Source organism: Nasonia vitripennis, chromosome 5, assembly GCF_009193385.2.
Source record: "Nasonia vitripennis strain AsymCx chromosome 5, Nvit_psr_1.1, whole genome shotgun sequence".
NCBI classification, from domain to species: domain Eukaryota; kingdom Metazoa; phylum Arthropoda; class Insecta; order Hymenoptera; family Pteromalidae; genus Nasonia; species Nasonia vitripennis.
In genome coordinates, this window is record NC_045761.1 from 7,028,260 (window position 1) to 7,041,923 (window position 13,664).

The 13,664-nt window shown below is 48.4% G+C and overlaps 1 long non-coding RNA gene and 1 other non-coding gene across 2 annotated transcripts; both read left to right on the top strand.

The window, feature by feature from the left end:
- Nucleotides 1-4,184: 4,184 nt before the first annotated feature.
- On the top strand, nt 4,185-13,003 carry LOC103317983. Its single transcript, XR_004227907.2, has 2 exons — nt 4,185-6,321; nt 12,635-13,003. It is a non-coding gene; the product is annotated as an uncharacterized LOC103317983 (long non-coding RNA).
- Mir8 (microRNA mir-8) lies at nt 9,569-9,654 on the top strand. The gene has a single exon (NR_039042.1). It is a non-coding gene; the product is annotated as a microRNA mir-8 (primary transcript).
- Nucleotides 13,004-13,664: the final 661 nt, after the last annotated feature.

Here is a 13,664-nt window from a genome sequence, read left to right on the forward strand (position 1 = left end):
TGATTCTTGTTATTGATTTTTATTCTTGACAAAGATCAATTATTGATTTTTGTTCTTGTGCTAACAAAATTTTAAATTGTTAACCAAAATGATTGAGCTTTTGCTGCGTAGTGTAAGCTTCATTTTCTTTCTGTATTTTTTTTTTTTTAACGAGATTCGATATTACGTACTAGTAATACTCTGCAACATCCTCTGACGGTTACCATCTTCTTTACCCCGTAACGCCGCGACCTCCTAGCCATCGACCCACTTCTCCAATCTCCACAAAGATGTCGCCACTTGCATCTTCCACGCTCGAATCTCCACTGTACATCTCTCCCTCTCTTAAACTTCACTTCCTCTTCCGGGCGCGCGTTCCTCCCCCTCAGCCTGCCCTCAACCACCCTCGGAATCCGCCCCTCAACCTCTAAACCCTCTCAAATCATCCAACCGTTGAGAATCACCTCGACTCCTAGCAAAACTCTTTCAGCCTCGGAAAAGCCACGTTTCGCGCTTCTTCGAGTTGCGCAGATGGCGTTGCGCAGAAGCGGAAGAGAGTCCAGTGGCGCGCGCGCTCGGGTTCGACATGTGCCGATATACTTTCTTGTGCGGAGGTGCGCTCGGTGCGCGCGTTTTACCGCCGCGGAGACAAGGGCCAATCTTCCGGACATCCCTGGGGCAGCATCCACTGGAGTATAGAGCAGGTGAGAGACTGAGCACGTTGTTCTTCCGGGCTTATTATAGTTTTCGCGAGGGTGTCGTAGCTTGCGACTATACTTTCCGAGAGGGGCTTATACGCTTGCATAACCTCGCTTTCTTCCTCGACGCGGCGTGCAACCACGTTTTTTCTCTCTCACGTTCTCTGCTGCGATCTCTGTTGTATTTATTATTGCGGTTCGACGTGATTTTCGAGTCGACTGTTCCACTCGACTGTGCTCGCTTTTCGAGAATGTCCGTCGGGGATCGATTTGTCAATATGTTGATGCATCGCGCAGCGGAAATCGTGTCGTAACCGTCTTCGCATCGGCGTCACGGCTTCGTTAGTTTATAATAAGAAAATCGAGTGAATTATCGCGCTCGGAATTTCGATGAGCATTACGTAAGCGATTTTCGTGCCGTCGAATTTTTACGCGCCTCTGCAGTCGTGCGACAGTAGCTTTCGGCTCATGATAATGATGGCACAAACACGTGGCACTGCGGATTCGAAAACTGGAAATGCGTTTGTTCGGCAGTCAAACCGAGAAAATCGATCATTGTTAGAACGAAGACGAATAGGCAGCGCGCGTGTGCGTGTGTGCAAAGCGTGTTTGTACGCGAAAAAAAGTGCGCTGGCCAAACGTGATTGACTTTCATGATCCAATGTTAATGGCCTCCTCCTGCATGAATCACTCGGCAAAAATAAATATCGGTCACGCAGCCGCAGTCGATATTCGAGTCGATCTCTGAAAATTCTTCGTCGCGAAAAAAAACGCGATTTCATTGCGTACCGATGTAATTCGCATAAGCATAAACAACGTGGCTACGACCCTAATTCAAGCGTAGCCGCGCTTATTGGCTCGATCCACGGAGCAGCCGTTACACTTGTAAATCGCGATGTTAATACGGCTGCGCGCGGCGAGTTCGACAGGGTCAGCAGGTCGCCGATGTTCGCGGCGCTGATGTATGACGTAAACGGATGCGGTGACCCCGACGACGACGACGACGACGACTACTCGATTCGATGCTCGGAAAAGGCCGGTTGTTCTAGCGATTCCGTTCATTGGCTGCCGATAACATCGATCGATTTTATTTTCGATCACCTATCGATTGAGCTTTTATCAGTTTTATATATTATACTCGATTAATACAAGGTTGAGTAAAAAAAATAAACTCTACGATGTGGATTAATTTGTTTCGCTCGTCATCAGTTCTCGGTGTACACGTTACGCGATTCCCGTACTTAATGAGATTGATATTTTTTAAATTAATGCACTCCGATAACATTTCGTTTAATCATCGATACTTATTGAACTTATCGGAGAAAAAAAAACGGGAGATAAGCTTCTCCGTAAAGTGATGAACGTTGAGCTCCGCTTTATTAATAAATCGCGTAGCGAATCGAAGACGCGCTTTCTGGTGTCATAAATTCGTCGTTACGTAAAATTAGTTTAAAAAAAGCTCGGCCAAGAGCTTTCGAGCGCGATTTCCATGCGTCAATTGTTGTTTATCGGATGAAATTTTATTCAACGGCATTGCATCACGATGATTCGCTAAGCGAGTTAAAATTAGATGCAGCGATATTTCGACGCAATATAGCCCACACCTTTGTTCCATCGCGTTTTCACGCCGTTCATAAATCACGCTATTCCGCACAATAATCAACCCTCGAAAAAAAAAATCCAAAACTCCATCATCGAGGTCTCTTTCTCTATACTCGCAGAATCCAGGAGAATGTGGAACAGAGCCGCGCCGCGCAACAGGTTAAAATCCCGCTGATCCGTGAAGCGGCATCGTGCGCGCGTTATTATATGTGTCGTCGTGTCTTTCTCTCTCGCGATTCCGCGTTGTCTCTGTGCGAGTGATAAAACGCGCGCTTGAGAGAGGGTTATCGCTCGTCGGGGTCATACACAGCGAGCCGGAGGTTATCGCAACCTCCTGCCCTTCGCCCGATTTTCTTCCACCGATCTCCGCACACGAGCTGTTTTCGCGCGATCGGTTTGCGTTAATTATGTAACGATGTTATTTTTCCTCCGACTTTTTTTTTTCTCCGCGAAGACGACGCGCATAGACTCGGGCTATAAAATCGGCAAGCTATGGTCGTGTCGTATCTCTGTAAAAGGCCATAAAACTGCAGCGGCAATTCTGACGTAAGGCGCCCGGATTCCTGACCGTAAAGGAGAGCCAATAACCTTGCGTTCGCCCCCGGGCTTTGATGCCCGCATCTGTTGATCTAGTGCTGCCGACGACGTCGGCTCAAGGTCGAAGAAAGTCGAGGACGCTCGGCTATACAGTACAATGCGCCTCGTTGTCTCGTGTGAATGACTGGGAGACGTGTAAGTTTCGGCTGTCCGCGATCGAATTCCATTCATTGGAAATTCTCGCCTAATGTGTGTACTCGAGAGCCTGAGCGAGCAAAGTGCATAATTTGGCGTCGGCTCGCTTCTCTTTGTTTTTTGTCGTCTATTCTCCGTTCCTGTCTTCGGCTGACGCTACTAGGCTGGTATGCGCTCGACGACGAGGGAAAACAAAATTCCCGAGCGAGTATGTGTTGACTTTGAGTGCAGGAGCCAGACGCTGCAGTTTGGCTAGCCGAGAGGAGCTTTTCTGCTCGTCGATGTCTCGCGCATATTGTCGTTGCGAGGAAAATTCGAAACATTCCTATTCATCCAGAACCGATAGCCCATCGCGCCGAAGAAAAGCGCTCGTAGACGTTTTCCATAACAATCGACGCAAAAGGCCGAAAATTATATTTTCAAATGACCGCCTACCTTCTCTGCCTCTCATTATACCACTGCATCTCTTTCTCTCCTAAACAAAGGTGTTTATTACCCCGAAAAGCTTTACGCGTGAATTTCCATCGATTCACGTAACCACAGCAGTGTCCCGCTGGCTGCTTCGACCTCGACTTATTCCCACGGAAAATTCCTCGCATGTGTACAAACATCATCGGCAGAGACACGCGCGCTTTGCATCTCTCTCTCTCTCTCTCTCTCTCTTTCTCTCTCAAGGGTTTGACTGAAGTCGAGCGGTATTGTTCGGACTCTCGCTTTCCGTAGACCGTAATAATGCACGCGGTTTCCCTTTTATTCGACGCGGCTATAGAAGCTTCGAGGAGGATCTGCATTAGACAGTATAATTCAGACGTATGTAAACTGCGCCAAGGTCTGCGCCTCGACGAAATCGAACGTTGAATATTACATTTTTCTCTATCCGTCTCTCTCTTTTATAGCTGTTTGCTCGCGTCCGAGTAAATATTATACGGCTCGCTTAGAATGACAATGTAAAACGCACGTGTTTAACAGTTTTTTCGTTAGCCTACTCGGAGAACGAAAAAAAAGTCGCGTTTCGTGCCGCTCTCTCGCGGCTTATCTTCGGCAGACGCAAAAAAGAGAGAAGCCAAACGATAAGCATTGAGTATAATATTTTCGTTGACTTTTTGTTACAAATCTTCGACGTCGATTCCACGCTATTATCGGAGGCCGACGCGGCGCCGCTCGCGAGTTTTCCGCTTTTCCATAAAAGCGTGCACACACGCATCGCGGAACTAGAGCGCGCCGGAAGAATCGAGATCGCGCTTTCGCAATCGAGTATCCGTATCGCAGAAACCCACTGTTCTCCGGCGGAGAATTTAGAGCGGGAGAGGGTGAACCAAAAAAAAACACAGCTGCGCTGAGGAGGGTCGCGGAGGTCGGCTCGATAAGATAAACGCGCGATTACGTAAACGGAGAGAGGCGCGCTTGGAATGCCGGGATGAAATTTCGGGAGTATTATCGATTCGAGCGAGTTTGCTTTTTAAAAATAACGCCGCGAAGCGACGATTAAGTTTCGTAATGGCTTAATTGCGGAAATATTGTCGGGGTGCGCGCACGCGCGATTGCGGGACTTAATTAACGCCGAGAAAAAATTTCGATAGCGGGAGATGTGTGTCGCGTGGACTGCGAGAAATCGAAAGAGTAGTGTAGTGCACGCCTACGTATTTGTTTCGATTCGCAGTGTCTCCACGTCGGAACAGCCGGTCTACTTAAATCGGAGTCGAAACGCGCCGATATCGATCAGTCAATTGCAGCCGTTGCATCGCGCAATTTAGCCGACGCAAAATGCAGTCGTTGCTTCCAACCGCTCGTTACGATACTTACATAGCGCGTAAACACACACACGCGCGCGCGCGCGCGCGGCCCTCCTACTTCGTATGAATATTTCAAGTTGAACGTCGACGACGCACACGATTGGGGACCGTGCGCGCGAGGATCGGCCGTGAATTTTTTATCGGGACGAGGCGTTACCGTGGGTGTGCGATGATGAGATAATTGAAGCGTTTGCCACCGCGCCGGAATCTCTGCAGCGTCGCGTTTATTTTTCAGAACGAGAACGAGTTGCTCAACGATTACACCCGAGTCGAAATGGGCCGAAAGAAAAATTTTCACCGTTGCGCAACGATTTTCCATCGCGCTAACAATACACACGCGCGCGGGGCTTTGCGTAACGCGCGAAAAAATGTGGGTCAAGAAAAAGCAACACACAGAAGCCAGAAATTCTAATTAAACCATCCAGGCCAATTTCCCCTCGCTATATACACCGCAGCAGCAGCAGCAGCTCTCTCGGCCGTAATTTCAAAGCACGTGCGCGCACGCAATCGCGCGAGGGGGATGATGATGATGAAACAGGTATGATACTTCTGTGCCGGCCGAGGGACTCCACCCTTTTTAATGCGCTCACCCGTGTGTGCATCGTTTAATTTCGTTGAGTTAACGATCCTGTCGAGTTTTTGGAAGGAAAGTTTCGAAGAAGAAAGTCAGCGCTTTTCCCTGAAATTCGTCCAAACAACGAAAAGCCGATTCGGAAACGTCTTCTCGCTCCCCCCCCCCCCCCCTCCCAGTTTCTTTTTCCTTCATTTCATTATCATCGTCCATCCCATTGCCTCCCCACTTCCGAGTCTTCCCGCTAGTCTCCGCGAGCCGCGAAGAGGTGGGGATAGGGCATAGGTGGCGCGCGGGGAGAGAGAGCGCCGTCGAGCGCCGCCGATCTTTCCAGTTGCTCGGCAGCCTCCGAGTCGCGCAGTCGCGCGGTCATCCTCGACGCGTTCGCTACGTATTTTTTCCTTCTTCCTCTTTCTCTTGCTCTCTTTAACTACTTACTTATTCTAAAATTAATACTCCTCGGTAGTGCAGCGTTGGTTGACCGCCTGCGGCTTGTAAGTACACGTACTTTTCGCCGAAGTGCCGAAAGGACAAGTGTCGTCTCAGCCGAGTCATCTTCCGAAAAAAAAAAAGAATCACGTGCGAGGCTTATATCTGCCAGTATGTATAACGCTCGCCGGCTCAATCATCCAATTAATCGAGGTGTACGTACATAGGATCTCTGTCGCTCTCTCTCTTGCTCGAGCGCGCGCGCGCCCCTCTCCTTTCGAGTGCGAATTCCGGCGGGTTCTCTCTCTCTCTCCTTCTTTTCTTTCTTCTTCTCCTCGTCGCCGTCGCCGTGGCTTCTCTCGGCGGCGGCGCGCGCAGCAGTCGCGCCGCGCCGCCGGTCAGTGCTGCGCCTCTTATTCGCCGCACGATGGAGAAAGAGAGATAGAGAGAGAGAGAGAGACACGGCACGGGGAGCTGGAGAACGAGGATGCTGGCTGCTAATGTGTCTTCTCGGAAGGTATGAATTTCATTTTATTCTCCTTTTTTTGACTTCGAACGAACAGCTAGAGGGAGACGTAGTGATATTTTTAACGCGGGAGACTGCGTGAGAATACGAATACCGAAGGTTCGCGCTCTGCATGGCAAGTGCGCTCGGTCTCTCTCGCTGTTTCCACGCGCGCGCGACGAGACTTCCTCCCTCGTCGGCGGGCAAGTTCGTCTATAAATAGAAAGGTAGAGAGACGGAGATGCAGTCCTGCTGCTTTCACCGTCGACGGCGGCTTTGTTACATAAAGACCTGGAGAGTACTCGGTTCGAATGATAAAAAAAAAGAATTTTCTTACCATCGTGGTTGCGCAACGAGGGGAGGCGACGCGTCTCTCTCTCTCTCGAATCTTCCGGTGATCCTCCGCAGCAGCCGCCATTTTGAGCGGTTTTTTGGCTTCCGCCGGCTAAGTACTTTCTTCTTCTTCACCGTCGCCGTTGCTGCAACGACTTTATTCTTATCTCTCGGGAAAGAGAGAGAGAGAGAGAGAGAGAGAGAGAGAGAGAGAGAGAGAGAGAGAGAGAGAGAGATACGTAGACCGCGGGTAATTGGGAGAGAGAGAGAGATATACGCTCTAATTAGCATCAACCCTTTTCTCGAATATCGAACGCTGCAGCTGCAAGGGATCTTGTTCTTTTTTTCTTCGAAGACAGAGAGAGATTCTCTCTCCGGGGAGGGAAGCTAATTGGAAGAGCGCCGCATGTGACTCGCCTCGTGGCGCGCGAGGAAGAGAGCGGCTTTCGTAAGGTCGCCTCCTCGCGCCATATTTGGCCGGCGAGACGTTCTACGTCTCTGTCTGCAGCAGCGGCTCTCCCGCGTGTCTCTCTTTCTCATTCGGGCGTGATTCTCTCTCTAGTATGTCAATGATATTCCCAATTTTTTTCTCCTCGCTCCTAAGAATCCATAACGAGTTTCTGTCCTCGTTGAAAAAAAAATTGTATTTTTCAAAAATCACTCGAGTTTTTTTTCCGCGCACGGCCTTGTCGAGTATAAAAAAATACACAACATCGAGATTGCGAATAACAGCTCGTCGAGTCAAAAACATCCTTCGTTTAATTAACTTTTTCACCGCGTACTTGTGTTCAATGCACGGCGCGATTTCGCGCTTTTTTCCGACGCGGCACTCTCGCGCATTTGCCCAGTCATCGCGTGCATACGCCGGCGCGCATGTGCTCGTGCAAGAGAGAGAGAGAAAGAAGCTTCGAGAGGCGCGCCGATTTTTTTTTTATTTCACTCTTTTCGAAAAAGAATTAACGACGAGTTGTAGGTACGAAACGATCTTTCACATGTCCCGTGGCAAGATAAACGCAGATTAGAGCCCTCGACTCGTTTCTCAAGGGGGGCAGTGCGCGCGCGTCGGCCATTTTCAGTCGCGGATTATGTTGCTCGTTATGGATATTAGCCACCGCAGGAGGATAAATTTGCATAAAGGCGGAGTTGTTTCGCCGCGCGATAACGACGTATTCCCGCCTCGATGCGCGGCTTTGGTGGGGCGCGCCCGATATATGCTCCTATCGTTTTCCTCGAAATATTCCTCGAACGACTCGTGGCGCGTTCTCGTCTGACCACCTAATCTTCACCCCGAAGAAGAAAAAAAAACGTCGGGCATCGCGCAATCCGTTCGAAAAATTCGATGGCTTATGCAACGACACCGATTATTGTTGTCAAGTGGAAAAATTCGTGGTTCAGGAGAAAAAAAAATTTTTTAGGCGCTTTATCGTGTCCGGACCCCAGCGCGCTATCGTCGCCCTCTCTCGCACTTGGGCAATCGCGTCTGTAATCTTATCGGTCGATGTGTGTAACGCTTTTCGTTCGCAGAATTCATCGGGAGAGATATTGCGGTGTATGTGAAAAAAATCGACTCGTATATAATGCTAGCTTGATGATGAACCGGTGTCTGAATGTGAGCCAGTGCTGCTAGGGTGGAAGGGGAGCTTGAATGAACGGGAGGCACCTGCCGAGCTTTTCGAGCCTTTTCAGCTTGCGCGATGATCCTTTTCGAAGTTGAAGACAGCAGCGGCACTCCGATTTTGAAAAATAATAATCGCGCGGAGAAAAAATAAGAGTGTAACCCAATACGCTCGCGCTCCCATCGCCCAAATCGCCTCCCCCTCCGATTCACACAAATTCTTTCTCTCTCTCTCTTTCTCCCATCATCCGTCTAATCCTCTCTCTCTCTCTCTCTCTCTCTCTCTACACTACGCGAGCAGACACGCATTGTCCAATCAGCCGCGGATTCAGTATGTGCCGGGCTTCGTCCCCCAGTGCGTGTGTGTACAGTTTCTCTCTCTCTTTCCAGAAATGCAAAAGGGCGCTGCAACGACGACCCTTTTTACGGCTTCGTCTGCTACACTCACACATTGTTCGGATTTCGCGCCTGCGAATACACGGCATTTGAATTCGAATAGTGCGATCAGTTCATTTTAACACGCTCTTCAACGCTTTTCAACCATTTTCGGAGATCCCTCATTGTGTGCTTCTGTGTTTTTTTCCTTTGCCTAGTGACAGTTTTTATTTTCGTCGCGAAGGTCGCGATAACCGCTCGGCGATTAAGATACACACAGGCGCAGCGATGCCATTAGTCGCCGAGGCCGCGCGTGCGCTTTTCTCTCTCTCTCTCTCTCTCTCTCTCTCTCTCTCTCACGTTTGGAAAAAATTCAATTTCCAATCGCGCGCTCATCAACGAATTCTCGAGAAGCCGGTTTTCACTCTCTCCTAGTTTGGGCCGCTTTGCGAAACGATGCGTGTGTAAGGTAGCTCGAGGGGACCCAATGTTGCGTGTCGCGCGCGTGCGATGGTATGCGAGGTCGTCCGGAGTTTTCCGTCAGGTATATAATAATATTATAACACAGTTTTCGAAAGCGCACGCGCGCGCACGTGTTTCCTCCGTCCCCACAGCTGTATTAACAGTGCACGCGTGTGCCCACGTCTGCGAGGTTTTGTAAGCAGGCGTATAATGTAGTTACACACAAAAAAAGATCGTTACGCATAAGGAGGCCCAGCACTTATCTCTCGGTGCGCAATTGAATCCGATTAAACTTTGGAATTCGTCGCCGACACATCGTTCCAGATCATCTCGCTGAGATAACAGCGTAACGTATAGAAGGTAGGAGGGAGACGCTTAGCCGCGCCGGAGAGAAGATTTTCGGCTGTGCAAGTCGACTTGCGTCGCTCGAGCTGGAAAGAAGACGAAGAGGAGATGCTGTTAAAGAAGATGAACGGAGTATCTGTTTACATCTTACCGGGCAGCATTAGATTACATTTGAATTTTCTAATACTGTCAGGTAAAGATGTCGTCAGGATTCCGAGTCCAGCGTTGGAAAATATCACTTTTATGTATATATTTTTGTTCTCTATGGTGATTTTCGTGGAGACTGTGCTCTGTGTTCTGCGTTGATTTTTCACATTTTCTTTCGACATTTGAAACGAAGAAGGTCTGTGAATATCAATGGCACGAATATGACCAGTGTGACGTTCGCCGACGTATTTTGCAATATTTTGTGCATCGAAGATTAATCAATATTTTCTATTGTAAATTCAGAGTCAATATTGCATACAACACGTATACAATTGAGATAACGATGTGTCACTCTGAAGTGTATAATCGGGAGATATAAAAATGTAATAATTAAATTTCGACTTTGACTCAACGACTGTTCGATCAACAGATCGTTCACCTGATTAAACAGCAGCAACGAGTGATAATCTATTCAAATGTCCGATAACGCGTTACGCAGCCGAATAACAAGTTCCGAATGAATGAATCTCCCGTTCCAAAATTTCCATCGAAACGAACGCGATTTTTCATCCGCAGCCCGAATCTCATCGTTACATAAAGAAGCTCGTGTATAATTTACAGCCGCGACAAGTGCTACCGCATCTAGACAGAGTCAACTGGAGCGATAACGATTGCGTCGATTTCCTCGCGTCTTTCTATCTCTTTCATTATTATTATTTTTTTTAATTCGAGGATACATCGCACACACAGACACACACACATGTGGAGCGAACGCTCGATTAATTTCGCGCGTACGCGCGGCTTTGTTAATTATCGCAGTCGATTGCGATCGTCTTGTGGCACGGAAGGTTCGTTACCAGGCGCGTAAGTGTGGAGAGAGAGAGAGAGAGAGAGAGAGAGAGAGAGTCGGTGCTTCTGATACGCACTCGGTAAAGCTGGAGATAGAGAGAAACGCAGGCGCGCACGTATGAGGCTTTTACGACGGAACACCGCTGCTGTATTATATGTTTTATTTATGCATTATTATTCGAGGTGTATGGTTTAATTAAGTAAAGATTTTGTTTTAGTTTTGTGATTGATCGCTTTTTTACGGCTGCTGGATTATATAGAGAGCGACGTAATGTTACATTATATGCTTTAATTGATTTCTAAGTGAGACGAGGACCTTGAGTCGAGACAGAAAATCTTTTCATTTTGAAATGCCAGCGATCACTGCGGTTATCAACGCTCGAATAGCACGTTATTACGAGCTTTTACGACGGAGGCAGGATAGAATGCTCGTTGAAATTAAATCCGTCTAAACGCGTAATTTTCGCATTATACGGCCTCGCTTATATACCGAGTAAATCAGGATAGTTTATTGCGAGAAAAAATGCGACGTTAAAGTCGATTTATGCTTATTGCGATTCGCAGGTGTGCAAAATAAAGCTAATCGTCCGCAATCGATAACTCATGGTCTTTCAATTGTCACATTCCTCTGCTTCTTCCCCTACACATATAACACTCGCAAACTAGCTCTCTCCACACAAACACACACATACACACAGACAACAATTAACCGCTCGACTGCAGAGCCGTCAAACTCGAAACCAGTTCCGCATCTAATTACGCGCTGTCCAGTCCGAACATCTCTCCCGCGAAAAATTCTCCCAACGGACTCACGGCTCATTCTCATGCACGAGTTCTCTCACTGCATACTCCAGGGGGGCGCCTTTCTGATTTATGAGAGCGCGAGTCTGCTGTGTCTCTCTAAAGATAGACCGGTGCATCGCTCCGAAAGCAGAGGATAGAATTCTAAACAGTTGACACTCCGACGTCGCGCCAACCGACGCGTCGTTGAAAAAGATCGGGTACTTAGAGAAGCTTAGAGAAAGAGAGACACTGTGAGGTATGCGCCGAGGAGGAGGCGTTTTGTTCTTCTGCTTCTTTCGCGAGCGTTGACGCGGCAGAAGCTGCGAGTGTAGAAATAATTTGTTTTGCAAAGACATTGCGAAGAGTGATTTAACGTAAACAAAATACTTGACTGAACGACTCGGTAAACGCTCGGTGGAGATAAATCGTGTAGCTATTACGGAAATGGCAGTTCGCATAGGTGTGTAATCACACTTCAATTCAGTTTTATTACTGCCGCGCCGGAGGTGCCACGCGACAATTATAGCGTGCGTGAGCGATGCACGTGTGCGCGCGAGTGTGTACACTTACTTGTAGGGGAAAAAATGAACGGCTTTATAATGGCAAAACAACCTGCTAATGTTTCCTCGTTTCCTCCGAATTGAAACTCGGACGTTTTACGCGACGACATATCAGCGCAAGGACTTTCTCCGTTTGGAAAAATAATACACGCGATACACAGCAATAAATAACGATTTTCATTACACCTCGCCATGCATACCAAGTACACACAATCCGCTACATCCCGTCATCTCTCGCGGAAAACAATCAGCCGGCATCGACGTGCTTACATGCATAAAACAAGAAACTCCCGGAGAGCAGCAAACTCTCCCGCGCGTTTAGCGGCTCGAGGTTAATTGGTACCTTGCACCTCGCCTTCTCTCTCTCTCTCTCTCCTTCTCGAGTGGGGGCTTATCCCCAGCGCGCGTCTGCACGTGTGTACGGCCGGATGTATTTGCGAAACTCGGAAGTCGTCGCTGCTGCTGATGTGCTTCTTTGTTGTTCGGTCGTGACGGGGAGAGGGACGACGACGACGCGCTTTGTTTCTTGCCATCGGGATTTGTTTTTTTTTTTTTGCTTTTTTACGTGTACAGTTTTGTTTTTAGCTGTATGCGCGCGCGCGCTGCTGCTGCGGCTTTATTTCGAGCGAGGGAGAAGCTGAGTCGCTTTTAGTCGCCGCCTTTGTGCACGGTTTTGGTGCGAGTTTGAGAATGGAAGAGTAGGTTTTTGTTACGATTATCGGAGACTGTATTGTTTGAATGTTTTTAAGAAAATCTAGTAAAAATTTTGGTTAGTTACAATTATGCATCTCAGTCTTTATCAAATTCCAAATTCACGAATAAACGATAAAATCTCTCAAATCGATCTAAAATTAAGACAAAAGCAGCCGAGCACAGCGCCGATGAATTCCAAGAACAGAAATCGAGACTCTGCGAGTGCATCGAAGGCTAATCATCAGAAATAGACGCTCGTCCTCGGCCTGAAGCACATGCTGCGCTACTTTCTGCCTCGCTTTCTGCATTTCCACAAGGAACAGCCCTCCATCGCTCTTCGACGAAGAACCGCACGATGAGTTGACTAATGTAGAGCTTTCATCTGCGATTTTCGGAGAACAACTGCACTGACATGAAGAAATGGCTGTATTTACTCGTTGTCACGCTGCTGCGGCATGCGATTATCGTCCCGCTGATTTGTTATTGATCTGTATAACTGCTGACTGGAATAAAAAATTTTCGGAGAACGGAATTTACTTCTATATTATTATTTTTCTCACTCGGCAACACAGCGCACGAAAAAACTCGATGTTCGCACACGGTTACCTACTAAGCCACACTAGCGTCATTCACACTCGTCCTCTCAGCACATGCAGCCCGAATCCGCGAGAAAAGGTCGCTTCTACGGCATCAGGCTGAAAGAAGCGCAAAAGGGCGCGCAGGCTTTCTTACGCTCTCTTTTTCTCTCTCAAAGGGGAGGAAGAAGAAGCAGCAGTGGCAGCTCGAAGAGAGAAGAAAAGGGGAGGCAGTTCTCTCTCTCTCTCTCTCTCCCTCAGCTTTTTGTGCGGATGCAGCAACGGACACGACGGCGGCGACATGTGCAGGCCACATGTGCGCGGAGCTCTATAGGTATAGGCGTAGCAAGGCAGGCCCCTCGTAATTCGAGGGTCCCTATGCAGCAGCATCTTGCGCGTTGTACAGAAGAAGAAGGGCCGAGGGGTCTGGCATTGTCGCGACTCGGATTTTTCTCTAGCGAAACTCGTGGGAAACTCGAGCGCCCCATGTATATAGGTATTATACCAGGCCATGTGGCAAGGGTCTTGTGGGCCGATGTGCCTGTCGCTGTAACGGAGCGGTGACCACGTGTTGCTCTTCTCTCTCTCTCTCTCTCTCTCTCTCTCTCTCTCTCTGCC